This window comes from Ixodes scapularis, unplaced genomic scaffold (genome assembly GCF_016920785.2).
Source record: "Ixodes scapularis isolate PalLabHiFi unplaced genomic scaffold, ASM1692078v2 PGA_scaffold3__209_contigs__length_174095766, whole genome shotgun sequence".
Taxonomy (NCBI): Eukaryota; Metazoa; Arthropoda; class Arachnida; order Ixodida; family Ixodidae; genus Ixodes; species Ixodes scapularis.
Genome location: NW_024609868.1, coordinates 65,026,216 through 65,044,528, shown reverse-complemented (window position 1 = coordinate 65,044,528; position 18,313 = coordinate 65,026,216). Strand labels below are relative to the sequence as shown.

At 47.8% G+C, this 18,313-nt stretch overlaps 1 pseudogene; it reads right to left on the bottom strand.

The window, feature by feature from the left end:
- Positions 1–6,261: 6,261 nt before the first annotated feature.
- Positions 6,262–13,359, bottom strand: LOC115323431 (annotated as a pseudogene).
- Positions 13,360–18,313: the final 4,954 nt, after the last annotated feature.

The window sequence follows — 18,313 nt, the reverse complement described above, 5'->3', positions numbered from 1 at the left end:
GCTTTACTTTGCGACCATCAACTGGTAGAATCTCAAAGGTATCGGCTTCTTCATCTTGGCTAAGCTCTCGTTCGTGAACGTTGTCGACGCTCATCTTCTTGCCTTTGCAGGCTACCGCAAAGTGTTTTTTTTTTCCCACACTTGTTGCATGATTTTCCAAATGCTGGACATTTTCTCGGCTCATGCATAGAGCTGCAGTATTGACACTTGCGACTTCCGGGAGAATTTCTGTCCCTTCGAGTCACTGGCTCCACAAGCGTATCTGGAGTTTCCCAGGTCTTGTTTTGGCGCTCTGAAATTTCCGCAGATTTGCAGAAGTCGACGGCTTTCTCAAGTGTTAAGTCTTTTTCCCTCAGCAGCTTCTCTCTGAGTTTTTTGTTCTGTATGCCGTACACAATCTGATCTCGAAGCATCGACTCAACTAACACTCCGAAGTTGCAGGACTTCGACTTTAGTTGCAAGTCTCGAAAAAACAGTTCGAAGCTCTCACCTTCCGTCTGCTGTCGTGTTCGAAAGACATAGCGCTCGAAGGTTTCGTTGCTTTTAGGAAGGCAGTAGTCCTCGAATCTATTCACGATCAGTTCATAGCCATCTTTCTCAGATTCTGCCAAATTGAACGTGTTATAGACGTCAATGGCCTCCTGGCCAGCCACATGGAGAAATATAGCTGCCTTCTGCTGCTTCGATCTCGCCTCCTTCGTCTCTGTTGCTCGGAAGTAGAGTTCGATGCGCTGTTTGAAGCGCTTCCAATTCTCCGCTGTGTTCTCCGATAGCCTTAATCCTGCCGGCGGCGGTAGTTCGACCATGGCTGCGGTTCGTTTCATTGAAGAGGAACTACTCAACCACTTCTGACACCATGTATCGTGGTTAATAGGCACAAATCAAGAGGACACTTTGCTTCAGAACGCTTACGTGCCGGCGGCTGCTTTTCCGTCACCTTTATTTCGTCGTCTTCTCCTAGCTCGCCCACGCTCAGCTAGCTTTATAACCCATACACCCAAGCCAGTCAAATTGAGACCTCGAAGATGGCGGATCCACGGTGGCGCTCCCTGGCAAAATCGAACCTGCAGGCTCAGTGAATACCACCTATATTTTGTATCTCGACTAAAAAAAGCTTTTAGCGGCTCTGACCAGTAGTAAGCCCAGGACCAAAGACGTCACATATCGCGCGCTTTAGGCAACACGGGTCGCCCTCGTAGGTGGAGGTGGTTTCCGCGTCGTCCGGTTAAAATATGATGGACTGATATTTAGTTACTCTCCCCGTGCCAGGTTGTTTCTTTTTGTGTAAACCGAAACTAACTCAAGCAGCGTTTCCTTCTGTTTGCGTGTGTGTGCGTGCATGCGCGTGCGTGTGTTTGTACGCGCGCGTGTGGATGCGTCCGCGTGCTTGCGTGTGTGCGTTTCTGCTTGTGCGTGCGTGTGCGTCTGAGCGCGGGCGTGTGTTTGCGCGCGTGCATGCGTGTGTACGTGCGTGCGCGCGTGTATGTGTGTGACTGCGAGCGCGCAAGCGTCTGTTTGTGCGTTCTATTGCACTGCGCCAGCAAGAAGACCAATTGGATGTCCCTGGACACTGTTAAAACACTAACTTATTGATTATTATTACTATTATTGTTATTCAAACATAGCCCTCAGTCTGTCTGTAGACGGGAAAAGAAAATTAATTGGTTCCCAGTCTTTAGACACAGGGCCCTAGACTTTTCTATAGCTGGCTGTAACTGTATTTATAAATTTCTAAGGCTGACCATGCAAAGCTACAGGGGGTGATAGCCTGCCATTGAATTTTCCATAGACAACCATAGACCATTTTTGTATGGGCTGTATCGGACTGGTTTATAATGGGTTTTTCCTCTTTATGTGTGTAAGTTTTTGTGCATGTCATCATATTCTCATATGAATAGTTTTCCCAGGTTGACATGGTCATGTGACGGGTTCTAGCAGCATGTCATAAATATTTGTCAAACATTTTCACTATATTTTGATTTAATGTTGTCAGATATAAACTCAAGACTAACTGATTTCTTACTGTACACTTCCATCAATAAATATTTGTAAAAAAATGCTAGTATTGAGCATTTCACCCTAGTTTCCAATTTATGAGCACAGAGTGATTTGTAAGAACATTATGTATGAACTCATATATAAAATTTTGTTTGCAAACATAAAAATTGTATGCAAAAGAGGCACTTTATTATCAGCTATTTGTATGAATTACAACTGACATTATAAAAAACTAGACTGCTAACAACTGTTGCCTTTCAAGCAGAAATCTCACCTGTACATTATGGACAGAGCCATATATAAGCTTTTCAAAACCATTTCATATTAATTATTTAGCACCCTCTTCTTCACCCTTCTCACCAACTTCACTAAATGTAGGGTGTAACACGAAACAGCACCCCTTTCAGTAAAATTATGAGGGTGTATTCCAACATTTTAGGGTGTAGCTGAGGGTGTAAGTTGCTAAAACACCCCTTTTACGCCCTTAAAGGTGTAAAAACTTTTACTGTGGGGGAGGCGGCACCGCTCGCACGGAACAAAACCGGTTTTTCTCCCGGTCCGCTGGCGCCCTTATCTCCCGCTCTTCACCTCCTCGCTTCGGGTCACGGTGGCGAAAGCGGTTTGGAGCACGGAGTCATGAAGGAAAGTAGACTCCCAGGACTCCGCAATATTTGACGTCAACGCACCGGCGCGGATCGCGAGGGAACTTCAAATTCGGCATTTGGAAATTAAATTTTTTTTTTTTGCTTGACAAATACTGGATTCCCAAGTTTCGAATTTTGTGGGTAATGTCCCGGCATCGTTTTCAATCGTTTGGAATAATAAAAAAAATTATTTTGATGTGTCAGTGCTTTTTAAGCACGCGAAGAGTACGAGATCACCGTCGGGAAGGAAGTGCGCTCCGAGATTGGCCGCTTCCTTTATGCGGGCGCTTTCGTCACAATACGGGCACCCGGAAAAGTTAAAAATATTGAACAATTAAAAAACGAAGTGGTGAAGTCAGAACCGGAAACGGGAATCTATTCGAGTCCCGGTTCACATACAAGTGAAATACGCCTCTGTTTGGACAGCACTTCAGTATTCCAGCCTCTGTAGTAAGTGCGTCGTTAACGCTGCCCGTCGTTGGCAATGGCGCGCAGACGCCGCCATCTTGAACTCGGTGGGTGAAGCGCTGGATCAGTGCTAAGTTACGCCCAAGTCAGGGCTGCGTCAGCGCTCTTCCTTGTGCTGATTTAGCGCTGCGACGTATTTGTAAACCAGCCTTCACGCGCATGCTGAAGCACATGCCTTGCACGTATGAGGCACGAACCGGAATGCCATGGAGCGAAAGCTTCCGCCGGAGGGCCAGCGCTTTTGGGCCCGATCCTTAAAGGGACCATGAAATGATTTTAAAATCGAATTTCATCCACCGCAAGTCGTAAAAGGTGTGAGAAGAAACACAAAAACACAAAACTAGGGAGCCCAAAAAAATTATTTGCTATAGAACTTTTAAAAGAAAACTGGACTCTTTTGCGACTTCTTTCCTTCCTTCGAAAGCTCTGCCTTTTCACTACGATGCATCCGCAGAAACGGAGCACGTCAGCCGAATCCACGTCGCCTATTGGATAAGAGCCTACCTCACCAGCACCGCGATCGTAAACAATAAATAGCCGGCGAATGTTTCCTAAAAGTTTTGTTAAATAATATTCAGATCCACATTTTGTAGCATAATTAGAGATGTGTGGCGAAAATTGCCAAATTTGATAATGCTGAGAGCCAAGCGCCATCTATCGTGTGGTAAACGAAGCAACTACTGCGCGCGCGCAGTAGGGCAGGGCCGACTTCAGAACGTTTATTTCCTTTGATCTCCTTCCTCTCAAAACTCTGACTGACTGAACGTTTATTTTTCTACGTGTTCATCTCGCGCGTGCCGACTTCAAGCAGCAAGAAAAAAAATGTACTTAAAACAGACCACGACGAACAAGAACGCTGGATCCACGAACACCCGAGAAGAGCGACAACAGCCGCGAATCCCGCTCCGACGAAGCTCTCAGAATATAGGCCTAGCAGGCACTCCGACTCGGCGCAGCGTTGCTTCGTCGCAAGACCGTCTGTCTGCCTACGACCGGCTGGCGTGCTGAATGGAATATGCCCGCGCTACCCTTGTGGACCCTTCCCGTATTATAGTTTGATCGCTGACCTCAATTTTAGGTTAAGAGGGGAGGTCAATCTCTTCCCCTTGTTTTCCGAGGCAGTGTTGACGAACACTCGTCGAAAAGGGACCCTCGTCGATTCTCTCTTCTTGTTTTGTGTGATATATAGCTGAAATAAACGCTGTATGGATTACCTTCGTAACACGGTATGTACACTTTGTTATTGGTATGCCATTTTTACTCTGACAGACTGGACGTCACTGTCGAGCTGTAACAGTTCGTGGGAGGTATACGTGCAATACCGGTCCAACCTTTCTTTGCCGAGTGTCGCGTCAGTATCGAGTTGCAATCGTAAAAGATCGGTCCCGAAGCGCATACCAACAGCGCGAATACAGCACTTCCATCAAACGCGCGCGTCCGCTCCGAGTGTGAACAGGTATTTACGTGGCTCTTGCTGACACTCGTAGTTCAAACGTATTTTTTTTAACGTCGGCTCGCTCCTGCATCTCCGAGACCGCGAAAAACGCCGCGGCACTACGTCGCTTTGCAAACGACTGACACTGGCCGCCTTTTACCAACAATGATAGTTGGGTTGACTTCTGGAGTCTTCACCGGAAGACTCGCTGCACTTCCCAATAGGCATACCGGTGTTTGTGGGACTAGTCCTATGTAGAGCACTATATAGCTCCTACGGAGCAGAGTAGCGCAATCCTTTGAACCTCGTGTTTTGCCGACAAGATGGCCGACAGAGCGGCTCGGCGTGAGTCACGTGGTACTCAGGGTTCCAAGAGGCGGCCCGCCCTATGGGAAAATACATGGAGATCGATACAACACGGCTGATTAAAAAATGAACGGCGAGTTAACACTTTTCAAAACTAGTATGTCGTGAAGTTAGTAAAGCACTAAACACTTTGTCAAAGTTTTAATAATATCGGATGCGAGTGCAAATTTTGAGAAGGCAATTTCCAAGGCAATGGCGTTTGAAGCAGACGATTTTTGCTCGCAGCGGAGATGGGCTTTTCGGGTTGGCCGGAGCGGGTCACGTGAATGGTGTGACGTCACCGAGTCGTCTGCTGCATGTTGCCGCTCAAGCAATTTTTTAAAAAAAGTCAGGTTCTTGCGGGTCACAAAACTTAGCGCAAATTATTCTAAAATGTTCCATTATTATGTCACAAATGATTGCCATTCCGTATATTCCCAGAATACTGAAGAAACAACGATTTTCTCACGTTCTCCATGCATTTCTGACCGCAGTTGGAACCTCCGGGCGTTCGCCGCTAGTCGCCGAGAGGCGGCGTTCTAGATTGCGCTACTCTGCTCCGAAGGAGCTATATAGTGCTCTAGTCCCATGCTGTCTCTGTAGCGCAACGTATCTCATTGAATTTCGCTCAGCTGCGATGCGGCGATGAGAGGCGCCGATTCAGAAAATACGTCGGTGACATCGGCGCAGTAAAACCTACCGGCGCACCCCAACTCGTCGCCGCTAACGCTCCCATCTCCTACTGCCGAGAGAACTTCCGGTGCCGGAAACAGCGTACGTCACGGCTTGTTTTGCGGTCAAGAAAAAGTCGATATTTTATTAATTTTTTGTATAGAAGTTAATAAACCGAGACGAAAACGGATGCCTCTTCGGCATTCAGTGAACATTGACGGTTTAATGTAAAAGTTATCTGGAAAAAGTGAAAAAGTCATTTCATGGTCCCTTTAACTTCACGTAGCCTGTCACTGTGTAAAGCGCCCGGCACGTAGGTAGATCAAGCCCAAAATCTGGACGAGTATATAGTACCGCGTCGCTGTGCGTTGATATACCACTACTGTATGATGCACGTCAGCGGCCGTACTGTACTGGAAAAAAGTTGTCATCTATGGATGACAACTTTGACAACAACAACATTGATTGAGATTTTCGACAGCAAAACCCCAAAAATAATAACCTCGTGGTGCATGTTTGCGTGCTGATCCTAACATGGTGGGCAGCAGCGAAAACATCACACGCCCCTCGGGGCATACGAGCTTCGCGCTGTCTAAATTTCTAGAACGAATTTCTCATTTAAAATGCAATAAAGACACGTTGCGAAGAGGTTGTATTTCTTTAAAAAAATATAAGTATTCTATGGGCGGGGGAACGCCTTCAGATCCACTTGGCTCCGTGACTCTTGTCCTGTTCACTACTGACAGAACACAGACACCGGCGGCATAAATCAAGTCGGGACCGACGTCCTATAGCATAACGGTAGCACGCAAAGTCGAATAGGAGCCGGTATCATACGAATTCCAGGCGTTGCAGTTGGTCCCTGAAGGTGTACGTATTGGCCTCGAGATCGACCTAGACGTGGCGCTACGGTCGCGCTATCATCATCATCAAAGCGGGGATAGGAGAACGGCCGCCCCATAGGCTCTCCACGTTCACGCGCGAGACGGCGTAGATTCTTGCGTTTATTTTGTCGCATCCTATCGCTGGGAAAACAATTCTAGCGGAAAAGGATGCGGTACTGTTCGGTGCTTCAGTGAAAATCGAATCGTGTTGCCAGCGTACGGCCTAAATTTATATAATCGCTTCCGTGGGTGCGTCGTCTGCTCTAGGCAGACGTTGGAAAGCATGGATCGCCACGACTGATGCCTTTCTCCGGCTGAACTAGAACATTTATGTTAAATATTTGTTTCTTTTAAAATGGATGTATCGGTTCATCATCGTGGGAATTAAAAAAAAACAAAAAAAAAAAACGATAAATTCCAACCCAGATACCATAATACTGGTACTGTGGGCCGTGAAATCGCAGCTTCTATGCTTTTTTTTTTTAACTTCTAGCTTTTGCAGTAATATAAATATTCAGAATGAAGATAATTTAGCGCTGTATTTGAAATCACCATGCTATTGAGTTCCTCTGCCCTTTTACTGTGCCATAGTGTGGGTAAGTTTTTTGGGGTCTGAACAAATCTACTGCGTTACGATGAGGAGAGTGTGTATTTTCTAGTTAAGATCTGCAAACTGCACGGTTGGCAGGCAAGTGAAACAAACTGTTCTAATATATCTGCCGTGACTGTAATAAACGAGTGTAACCGAGCAACGCAGCAATGTTCCGGTTATTAAATGCTTTTCTCGGGAGTGTGTGTTCACCCGCTTCAACTTTCGTGGTGAGGGCCGCGAGTGTCAAGAGGCTAATACTATAAATTTCTGGCTAAATAATCTTGTATTCAAACACAGCAGACTCTGCAACCCCAACAAACGACGCGCACCACGACACAGACAACATCGGCCGCAGTGATGCTGTTTTACTGATGAGGGCTAGCGACCTTCACGAGATTTTCCGATCACCCTCCGCCCTCACCTAACGTATATCGAGACTGGGCAGTTCATCGATTAACTTTCATATTATTGAAGTAATGCTTTAATTCCAATTTTTTTGCCGGTTAATTGGAGTCTTGTGCTGGAGAAAGTCAACAAGGAGTGAAAAATGCCTGCTTTAGTATTTTTGACGTCTTTATTTCTTTTGTGACACAGGCTTGCACGGCAAACCACTTCAGCGTGCTTGTCATTTCACCGAGGGTGATTATACTGTTTAAATAAATAATAACTTTAAAAAATACTTCATTTTAAAAGGCTTTCCGTGTTGATATGTATATAAGACTCACGACGTGAAGTTTAGAATGGGAATGCAATATGCCATTTATGACATACTAAAACCAGTAAAAAAATGTATAGTTTTAACGTCTTTCACGCAATATGACCGGCGAAAAATCAACATACGGATTTATTGATTGATTAGTCTATTAAAAAATAGCGATCAGTCGGGTTAATTTTCTAATCAAACCACAGACCCACTCAACATTGAATGCTTTATGAAACCACGGTTTGTGCGAGATAACAAAAATCCGTGGGATTAATTTATGGAAGATTCCGACTTAAAGGGCAACTCCACTCCATTTTTACAATTTTCGGGTTATGATCTGTTTAGTCGAAGCCGGCGACCCTGAATCACGAGATATAATTTGTTTTTCGGTAGTGTGTATAGTTTTGTAGATATCGCGAATGCAAGAATCGGTCCGGTGGCACGGCGAAACCGAAACTACCGGTTGAAGCAGCTTGGCAACACTGATACTAGTGGTGCGTCGTCGGCATGACCTAGTTCTGGTCCCGCGCTTCTCAGCCGACGCGCCGACAAGGTCGGCTCAGTCGCACTTGGAGTTTCGAAACAGAAGGTTAGATGCACATTTTCTTTTTTTACCGCTTCACTTTGTTGATATGCATCAAATGTAGTAAGTTTTAGTGTGTATTTATAAATTTGCCGGCCGAAAAGCGAATCCGACTGCTATAAATATGACGCGGTCGGTGCCGACGCAGCGTGACTGTATTTGTTTCTTGCGCGCGGACCGAGAAAACGAAATAATGGGAGATAGATGGACAGATCTATCCACAAGTGGTCTAAGTTGTTAAAGCCAAGGCGCCTTTATGTGCACGCTAGTTAGATCAGCCGCGACCTGCTGCGTCCGGCCGATCGTGCTGGAGCAGCCGGCGGACGGTACGCGAACAGCGACGGCACCGCATCGTTCTTCAAAGACGCCTGTTTCGTGGTGAAACCCGCAACAGTCAGCAGCCGCAGATCCCGTGTGTAGGTGTCTGACGTAAAGTGCTGGGAGCAGAGCTTCGCGTTGGAGCTCGGAGTCAACGGTCTTCCGAAGTCTATCCGGCGAACGGCACCGACCCACACCTTGCGCCTCTTCCGGTCTCTTGGGAACTGGTGGAACCGCAGCTCCGGGTTGCGCACCCGGTTGTTGGTGCAACCCACAGCACTACAAATCCTGCTCGACATTGCCCAACGCGAGACCGGCGAATCTCTCCGGCTCCACGACGCGCGCGTGAGCGAGCAGCACCGCTTCGCTCTCTTCCGCGCTGTCGCGGAAGCAATGCTGGAATTAAAGCAACTGCCTGGACGCTAATAAAAATAGGAGAACACAGGATAATGTGGTAAACACCTCGTGCCGTCAGCAGAATCGCAGAATGCCACGGGAAACGAAGCGTTCGCGGCGTCCGTACGAGAGCGTAGGACTAGACCTACGTCATTGCCCAGTGTTGCTTCACTAGCTCACCCGGTGCCAGCGTTGCTCACCCGCTTTCGGGCCGCTAACCGAGCCGGGAGAACATTTCTAATGTTTGTATTAATCGGTAACGCGGCGTCAGTTTGACGTGATATTTTGGGTATGACCGTATTTTGACCTCCTAAAGCGATATGAGTCATTTCGATAGGGTCGACTTTTTGAGTGGAGTTGCCCTTTAATAATAATCGCTTTGCTGAATTTCTACGCATGGGAAACGATACAACACAACCTTTAGTAAGAAGAAACGGCAACAAAAACATAAAACATTTAATAAGGAATGTCAAGCTCAGCCTGAAACGGGCTTGCGTCGTCGAGATCCATGCTTCTGAGCGTGCGCCCGTAGCAGACGACGCACGGCGGTATCCCCGCTTTCGCGCGTTTCCAATTTCGGCCGCACGGTGGCGACACGGTTCGATCTCGAGGCGAATACATCTCCCGCGGCGGCGTGTAGCAGAGAGACCCCACTCTGCGACGGACCCCGGCGCCCTCGGCGCGGGAGCTGGTAATGTAAACGTCCTCGATGGGGAAAAGCTTCACTTGGCCCGTCGCTCTGGAAAGCGTCTCTACGACGTGTCCGCCCGGCACGTAGCTGGAACCCGCCACGTAGTTCGGATACGAGGACGCAGGGTAATCTTTGAGGCTTACGTGATACTTGTCAGCCGGGTCTCTGATAGGATTGCTGCCCTCGAAGAGCCGGCCATATATGGCATCCGGTGGGCGCGGAGCCATCGTCGCGAAGATGTTGGCAGCGTTCAGGCAGACTTGGGAAATAGTCCGTTACAAGTAGCGCACTACTTGTAATCCGTTACTCTTACAAGTAATTTTGTAATTGCCACTCTACATCTTTGCGGCAGTAATTTGTAATGTAATTTCGTGACTAAATATTCGTAGCGCATTACTTTATTTCGCGTTACTTTTTTCTAAATATGAGCGTAATACAGAAACTGGAGAAATATGAGCAGGCAATTCAGCAGCATAAAGACAACAAGTTCAACAAAATAGAAAAAAACTGTGAAGAGGAGAATTGCCGGGGGAAAAAAAAAACGATTTTTCGTATGAATGGTTACTAGAACCACTAGAAAAATGTGCAAGGCATATACAAATATGCGAAAAACAGGCTTTGTCCACGTGATGTAGTGGAGGTATACGTTTCTAGTGACGGGGTAGCGGGTGCAAACACAGCCGACATTCCGCTAGCTTACGGCGACCGAAATCTCTGGAATCCTGCAGACAAAGCTTGCGGTGTGCATGTTATGCACACCGCACACTTGGCGGTGTGTTTTTAGATCTGAAACCATGATAAAACCACTATTTTTGCTTTCAGACAGTGCTTGTATTACGATTGTATAATTTCTCCATGTTTGCTCTTGTACCATTTTTTGCACCACCAAGTTGTATTTCATTGACAATAAGGGGGCCATGGGCTCGTCAAGCTGTCTCGACACAGCTTTTTTCCATGGTCTCCTCCATTGATGTACCATTGATGGAAATAAAATGCATTATTGTTATTATTATTATTATTATTATTATTATTAGTTATAATAATAATAACAATAATAATAATAATAATAATAATTCCACACAAATTGGAATTCAATTGTACTAGATACGGGCATATCAAAGCCTGCAGAGGGCTTGTATGATGACGCCCATAAAAAAATTCAAAAGACCAGTTATCATGATTCCACAATGCAAAAGATAGAACCATAAAACACACACAAAAAAAAAATAATAATATCGCGTGTACCCACAAGTGTGTGCACACAAAAGTACGTACGCACAAAAAGTGTGTCCACACTTTTGCGTTAAAAAAGTTGGTATGTCTGTAGGTTTATACAGCCTAGAACTGCCTCAACGGGCGGCTTGTCTCCAGTTGTAGACGAGAAATTTAGCCAGTGCATCACAAACCGCTAGCTTGGGGTCTTTAAAGGGATACTGAACCAAGGAATTTAGTGTCCATAATAAGTGGCGCACGCTCTTTCCACGAGCCAGCAGCCGCCGGTGTGCGCGAGCACACGCAACAAAAATGACGTCACAGACCTCAATTCGCGGTTGAGATGACAGTGAAATGTATGGGCTTCGGACCAAAGGAGAATAAAGACAAGTTTTTTATCTACACAGTGGTGCCTGGCGTAGAAAGTAAGCGATGAATTGGTCTAACAAGCACGTAGCTTTCACTTCTAGAGATGAAAAGCCTATCCTTATTCTCCTTTAGTCGGAAGCCCATGCATTTCACTGTCATCTCAACCGCGAATGGAGGTCTGTGACGTCATTTTTGTTGCGTGTGCTCGCGCACACCGGCGGCTGCTGGCTGGTGGAAAGAACGTGCGCCACTTATTATGGGCACTACATTCTTTGGTTCAGTATCCCTTTAACGTGCACCACGCAGTAGTGATACATAACAACACACCGGTACGATGCTCATCCAGATCGAAATGGGCAAGGGTGGGGATTGAACCCATGATCCCTGGGGTTCCGCAGAGCGAGCTTTCGCTCCACGTGCTCCGAGCTGGTGTGGGCTAGCCCATTTTTTTCTTTATTGTGTGCGCTAGCCCACTCGGCTACCGATCTCCCTCACTTTTGCATAATATAACATGCGCACCGGTAGCTTTGTCTGCAGAATTCCAGGGATAGTTTTCGGTCGCCGTAAGATATATACCGGGATGGCGGGTGTGCTCGCATCTTTCGCTGCCTTGTCAGCTTAGAGGTGAACGAAGTGCAACTACATTCTTTCTCTTAAATACAATATTTTATTTAAATAAGGACTTCCATAATGCGGGCGTATGAGAAATGGAAAGTAGTGTTGCAGAACATTTTTGAAAACATCAAAATGGTTTCTTGATAACCGTACGAGAAAAGTAATGTAAAAGTAATTTGTAACGGAACGAGTAAAGTCATCCGTTACTCGTCAACGAAAGTAATTTGTAACAGTAATCGTTAAAAATTACTTGTAACGATTACCGTTAATTTGGTAATCGTTAAGGCACGGTAATTTGTAATTGCAATCCATTACATTTTTTAAGTTACGGGCACAAGTCTGCGTTCAGCTACGTGTCGTCGTCTATCTTGACGACGAACCGAGCGTGGCGGCAGAATGTAGACGCCCGCCGCAACATCATGACGGACTTGAGAGTCACGTTACTGTAGGCATCGATGAAGGACCCCTAGATGATGTCCGAGTCTACTGAGGACTCGCTCCGGACGGTGGACCGAAGTCTTGAGCCGCTGGTGGCACCCAGGAGAAACACTACCCAGGTGGCCGGATGTCCTTGCCCGTGCAGGAACTCTTGACGTCACTGGCGCGATATGCATGGCTCTTCTCACCGGCCGACTTTGAAGCGAGAGCTGGAGGGTTCGGGATCACGTCATTTCGTTTCCGTACCCCTTTAAAAGACTGAGCTCAAGAATGAACCAAATTGGCTTTCTCACAATTCATCTTTTTAGGAAATCGCCGGTTCAAGATTTGTGGGCAGAAAACGCCTGTGCTCATCACGGACGGTGGCACGAACCTCTCGCTTGAACGCCTCTCACTGTAGCTTGTGAATCTATAGAACGTGAACATGCGTTTTTACATCAAAAACGCAGGTACTATGATTTCAGAAAATATGGATTACCTTGTGCCAGTTACGTAGCGCTGTTCAAGAAGCTTAGTAGGGGAATGGAGAAGATAATTAGAGGTTGAACGAGCAAGCTGAAAACAGATGTACTCAAAATATTATCGAGGGCGTGCGAATACCTGTTCGAATTGAATAAAGGCTCGTTCACACACTCGGAACCGAGTAGGACCGGCTGAGACGAGACCGGTTTTTAAGCCTCTTGCGACGGATTAGGAGCTGCCCCGCAGCAGCGCATCTGGTCCTGCGAGGCTTAAAAACCGGTCTTGTCTCACTCGGTCGTACTCGGTTGCAAGTGCGTCCTTCACAACCTTCTCAGTAGAAAGGAAAGCCACGACAAGTGCTTTTCTTAGCAGTGTTAAAGCTAGGGATGACACTGCGCTATTCAAATCGAGCTGTTATTCGCACACACCTAACTATCGATCACCAAAACTAGAATTTATAGAAGCGCGCTCACATGCCCCTGTTTCCAAAAAACCGCACTGACCGCACGGTCCCTGACGGACTTCTTCAAGCATGCCTAAGTGAGTGAGAAGATGTTTACTAACCCTTCAAATTAAGAAAAAAAAAAAAGAAAAACTGGAGTCAATTTGAATAATACCCCTGTCAGACGGGAAAGAAAAATGTCATTTTGATCGAATGTCATTCACCGCTCGGAGAATCAGCTCGTGATCCTGGTTCTGCACGTGGCGCATGCACGCGCAGCGTGGCGTATGAAACACGCGGATTTGCCGAGCTGTAATGTCATTTTGCCTAAATGTCATTTAACGTGCCCGTCTGACAGGGGTATAAAAATACTTCGTCAACGTCCATGGCTTTATCTAATAGAAAAAGACGACGCAGTTTACAATTTTTCACGCCGGCACAGATACAGCATACGGCCAGAGTCATATAGTAGGGTTCGCCGAGACGGCACCACATTGTAAATCAATGAGATCAACAAAAAAAAACAAAACAAAAAAAAACAACAAGAGATAACTATTAAGAAAGTCTGGGTCATAGTCTTAGACAAGGGTACTTCATTTTCAATCCAGGTTTCACGTGACTTGGCTCTCTTTCGCGCGCATTCTGGCAACGTCCAATCATCTGCAACTTCCGATGAATTTTTGTTCGAACTGCGATAGTGCTGCCAAGCTGACTACTCTTTCGTTTTGTGACTTCGCAACGCTTCATCGGCTTGACCATCTCACGTGCTTTCGAACACGATCGCTATAACCCAGCAGGCACTCTTGGTCTGCAGTGTTCGCCCATTCTCTTTCAGCAGGTCGCCACGTCAGTGGAGCATTCAAAGATGCCACTACAAAAGGTAACTTTTGTTGGTATAAAAACACGGGGTTCTTTCAATAGCGACCTGCATTTTTGTTCCTCATTTACGGCATTTCTAGGTGACCCAAAGGAAAGGTCGGGCGGTTTTGAACACGAAAAAGGCAGTGTTCAAGAAGAGTCACGGCAGTTCTTATCTCTCGCAGTCATTTATTCTGAGTAAGTACCTATTTTGTCGAATTCTTGAAGAATGGCGTGTTAATTAACGTTACATGGAAAGCGTCTCGCCAAATGCGCGTTTCTTGAGCAGTAACATCAGCTCAGGATGCTTTTTTGCTTAGTATCTGTCGAAATAGGACCCCCTTTCCAAATAGAACATGAACACTTTATTTTATATTATGGGTCGAGACGTCTGTAGAGGGTATTCCCTGGACGCCATATTCGAGGGCGAAATGTAGACCCCATGCTCAGAACGAGGCTGCTAAGACCGGCAGTCTTGATGGTGCGGGATGCACGTAGCAAAAAAACTGTGGGAGCCTGCCGTCAGCACGCGCTCAGCAGCCGAGCTCACAGCTATGGTCGCAAGCTAATACTTGCCATATTGTTGGGCGTTGTTCACAGTGCATGTCCAGAACTAGCTCCTATTTATCGTCTTTCAAGAGCAACGATCATGATTGTGTGGAATAGACGTTCAACATGCATCCTGGTGCTTTCCTCGGAGGCAGCGAAGTCAAAGCTGTGGGTATACCCGTGCGCACGTAGACCTTGAGCACCGATCAACGCTGTGATCGCGCGGTGTTCGCTTTTTTTTGTTATGCCAGAAAAAGTTGTTCTCGAGCATCGTTCAGAGCATGCGCTGCGAACAACTCCCAACAAAATGACGTCGCGCGAATACCCCCTATTGGGCAGGAGATTGAACTATAGGGGGAGCTTTTTCGAGCTTGTTGTCCCCACAGCACGGTGTTTACTAACACAGAATAACAAAGAAATTGAACCTCGCATGCACGGTCTGGACACGAGCGCTTCACTCTTACCAGTGCTTTGGTTGCACGAGGAGCGGCTTTCGAATCGTCACCATCGATATCGCTGATCAAAAATAAACAAGAAAATTCGGTTTGTCGTCCCCACAGCTGAAGCGTGCCGCCAGAGGCGTGACTGCTCGATCTCCTCCCCAATAGGCCGTTCCACCTACCGATGGACAGCAGCGGTTCATCGTTAGGTTTGAGGCAGTGTGCGCGTGTGACCTTGCGCTTTAGTATCTGTGCCCTTGTTCGTATGTCTTCTATTCGCGCTATTATTTATGGTGAAACGAAGTACTAGAAAGTGCTTTTCGCGCATCGTAAGATTCGTAACTGCAATGCCACTTTTTTTTTTCTTCTGTGCCGACTGGCTTGACAGTGGATGTTTGCAAATTAAAATTTTGCGTAGCAGCAGTATAAACTGGAAGAGAGCGTGCTCTTTACACAAAATGCGCTCCCCTAGCTTACATGCTGGTTGCCGTTATCTATGAAAGCGTGGACACACCGTCGAGACTAAAGGCCCATACGCACATTCGCGTTTGAGCGCGGTGCGTTCCGTAGCGGCAAGCGGACGCGTTGCGTTGCGAAGACCGCTTGCGCTAAACTTGTACGCACAGGTGCGTTGACACGCAGTCAACCGCAGTCAAGGGCCAGTAAGAACGCGCTATCGTCGCTAGTGGCTCACCAATAGTAAGCGAAATCCAAGGCAACATGGCGGCGCACGGAGACAGCGTCGAAGTGTTCGATCTTGGGACAATCTCGCCGGCTTCCCCGACGTTTTGTCAAGCTTGAACCATCGCAGCCTTGGAAAATGGCCAGATTCATAAAAAACCTCTTACCTACGACAACTTAGCTACGAAGTTCGTAAAGTTACGATCATCGTAAGATGAGGCGAGAACGGTATTCATAAACGCGTTCTTAAGTGAGAGGAGGAAAGTTACGACCTCTTACGGAGAAACGATGACTTCCGGTGCTGTTGCTATGGCAACAGCGTCTTCGGCAAAACGGACAACCAATTAGAGAGCTAGGCATAGTTCGGAGCACGTGGATTTTTAATAACAAACACAGGCTAACCACTCGTTGATAGACAGCTCTGTGTATGTCCTGTCCTGTCTGTGTGTAAATGTGTAGTGTTCAAGCTGATTCTCATAAACACGGGCGACCTTTCCACCACCGCTTGTCTGGGGTTCGTGTCCGTGCAGTGGTATATCGACGCTAACAGGATTTAAACGCTTCGTCGACTGCTACAAACTCGATCGCTACGAAGTCAACACAACTGTCATCGTTGGTAAAAGCCCCGTGCCAGTCGTTTGCAAAGCGACGTAGAAGGAAACAAACCGCCGCGGTGTTTCTCGCGGCCTCGGAAATGCAGGAGTGAGCCGACGTTAAAAAAGATACGTTTGAACTACGAGAGTGTCAGCAAGAGTCACGCAAATACCTGTTCACACTCGGAGCGGACGCGTGCGTTTGATCGAAGTGCTGGATTCAGACTGCGTTTCGGTAAGCGCTTCGGGACCGATCTTCTACGATTGCAACTCGATACTGACGTGACACTCGGCAAAGAAAGGTTGGACCGGCATCACGTAGCTCCCACAAACTGATACAGCTCGACAGTTAAAAATAGCATTCTAATAACAAAGTGTACATACCGTGTTGCGAAGGTAATCCATACGGCGTTTATTTGGGCTCTATATCACACAAAACAAGGAGATAGAATCGAGGAGTCCCTTTTCGACCACAGCGTTCGTCACCGCTGCCTCGAAAAACAAGGTGATCGAGATGATAAGGGGAATCGGTTGATCTCTGAAATTTAGTTCAGCTATCAAACTATTCACACGGGGAGGGTCCACAAGGGTCGCGCGGGCATATTCCATTCAGCAAGCCAGCCGGTCGTGGGCAGACGGTCTTGGCCAAGGACCGTCTGAGCAATGCTGCGCCGGAACGGGTCGGAGTGCCTGCTAGGCCTATATATTCTGCCGAGCTCGCTTGGTCGGTGGGATCGTCGCCTTTGTTGCCTTTTCCGGGTGTCTGGATCCAGCGTTCATGTTCGTCGTGGTCGGTTTCAAGTACTTCTTCATTTCTTTCTTGCTGCTTGAAGTCGGGACGCGCAAGAAGAGCAGGTAGAAAAATAAATGTCCGTTGGGTCGTCGCGACCGAGCAACCGAGCGACGTTGTCGGCCATGTTAATTTGATCGTAGAAAGTGCGTAAGACAGCTTCGGAGCTGTCGTAGGATTTTGTCGTAACCTGCGCAAAAGTTACGACAATTTCGTTTCGAGAATACGGATTTTCTCTCAAATTTGTCGTACGCATTTTTTTCGTCGTAAGTTCGCTTTGAGAATCTGGACACGTCTCGCCGAGTCGGCAGGGTGGGGCGAGCGAACACGTCACCCCCTCTCCTCTTTCGGCTCCTGATTGGTCGAACGCACCCGAACGCACCACAACGCTTCGGAAAGTTGAGCGAGTCTCTACTCGCTTGCGTCGCGCTACCGATGCTACCGAGCTACAGTGGCGAAAAGCAGGGGAAGAAAAACCCAACGGACGTGTTCTAAAACCGTCCCGACCCGCCACCTTCCCCCTTAGGGAGAACCGCGCAATTTCCAAAGTTCGTAAGCTGCGCCATTCCCACCGCCCTCGTGCCTTAAAGAGGCAAGGGCAGGCGCAGCCGGGGGCTCCCCAAAAGGGACCCCGACGACGCCACTGCCCGAGCGAGGCAGCAGGATGTCCAAGATGGCGGACGAGGCCCAGAAAGGAGCAGCCGCTCCCGCCCCGCCCCAGGACTCCCCCGTCGCGCACCACACGCGCCAGAGCCGCCGGTCGCCACCTGGAAAGAGTATCATCAGCTCGTCTTCACCAGGGATGATAATTTTAAGGCAGCTGGCGGCCGCCAGCCAGAAGAGTTTACTTGGACCCCCCCGGACACCGCGGACAAAGGACAAGCAGCTCCCGCCCCCCTGCCCAAGCACTCCGGGCCTGATCCCGATCGGCCCTATTTTTGTGTCCGAGCCGACATGGCATCTCGCTCCACCGTCCCCTGAACACCCCCCGACAACCACCGCCCGCCCAGGCCAACAGGGGGAGCACACGCCCCCCACCCCTTCTCCCGCGCCCCCGAGCACCCCCGAGGACAAGCGGCAAGAACCCCCGGGCCACGCCTCCCCCCCCCCGCCCCCCAGAGGGACTCGGAGGTAG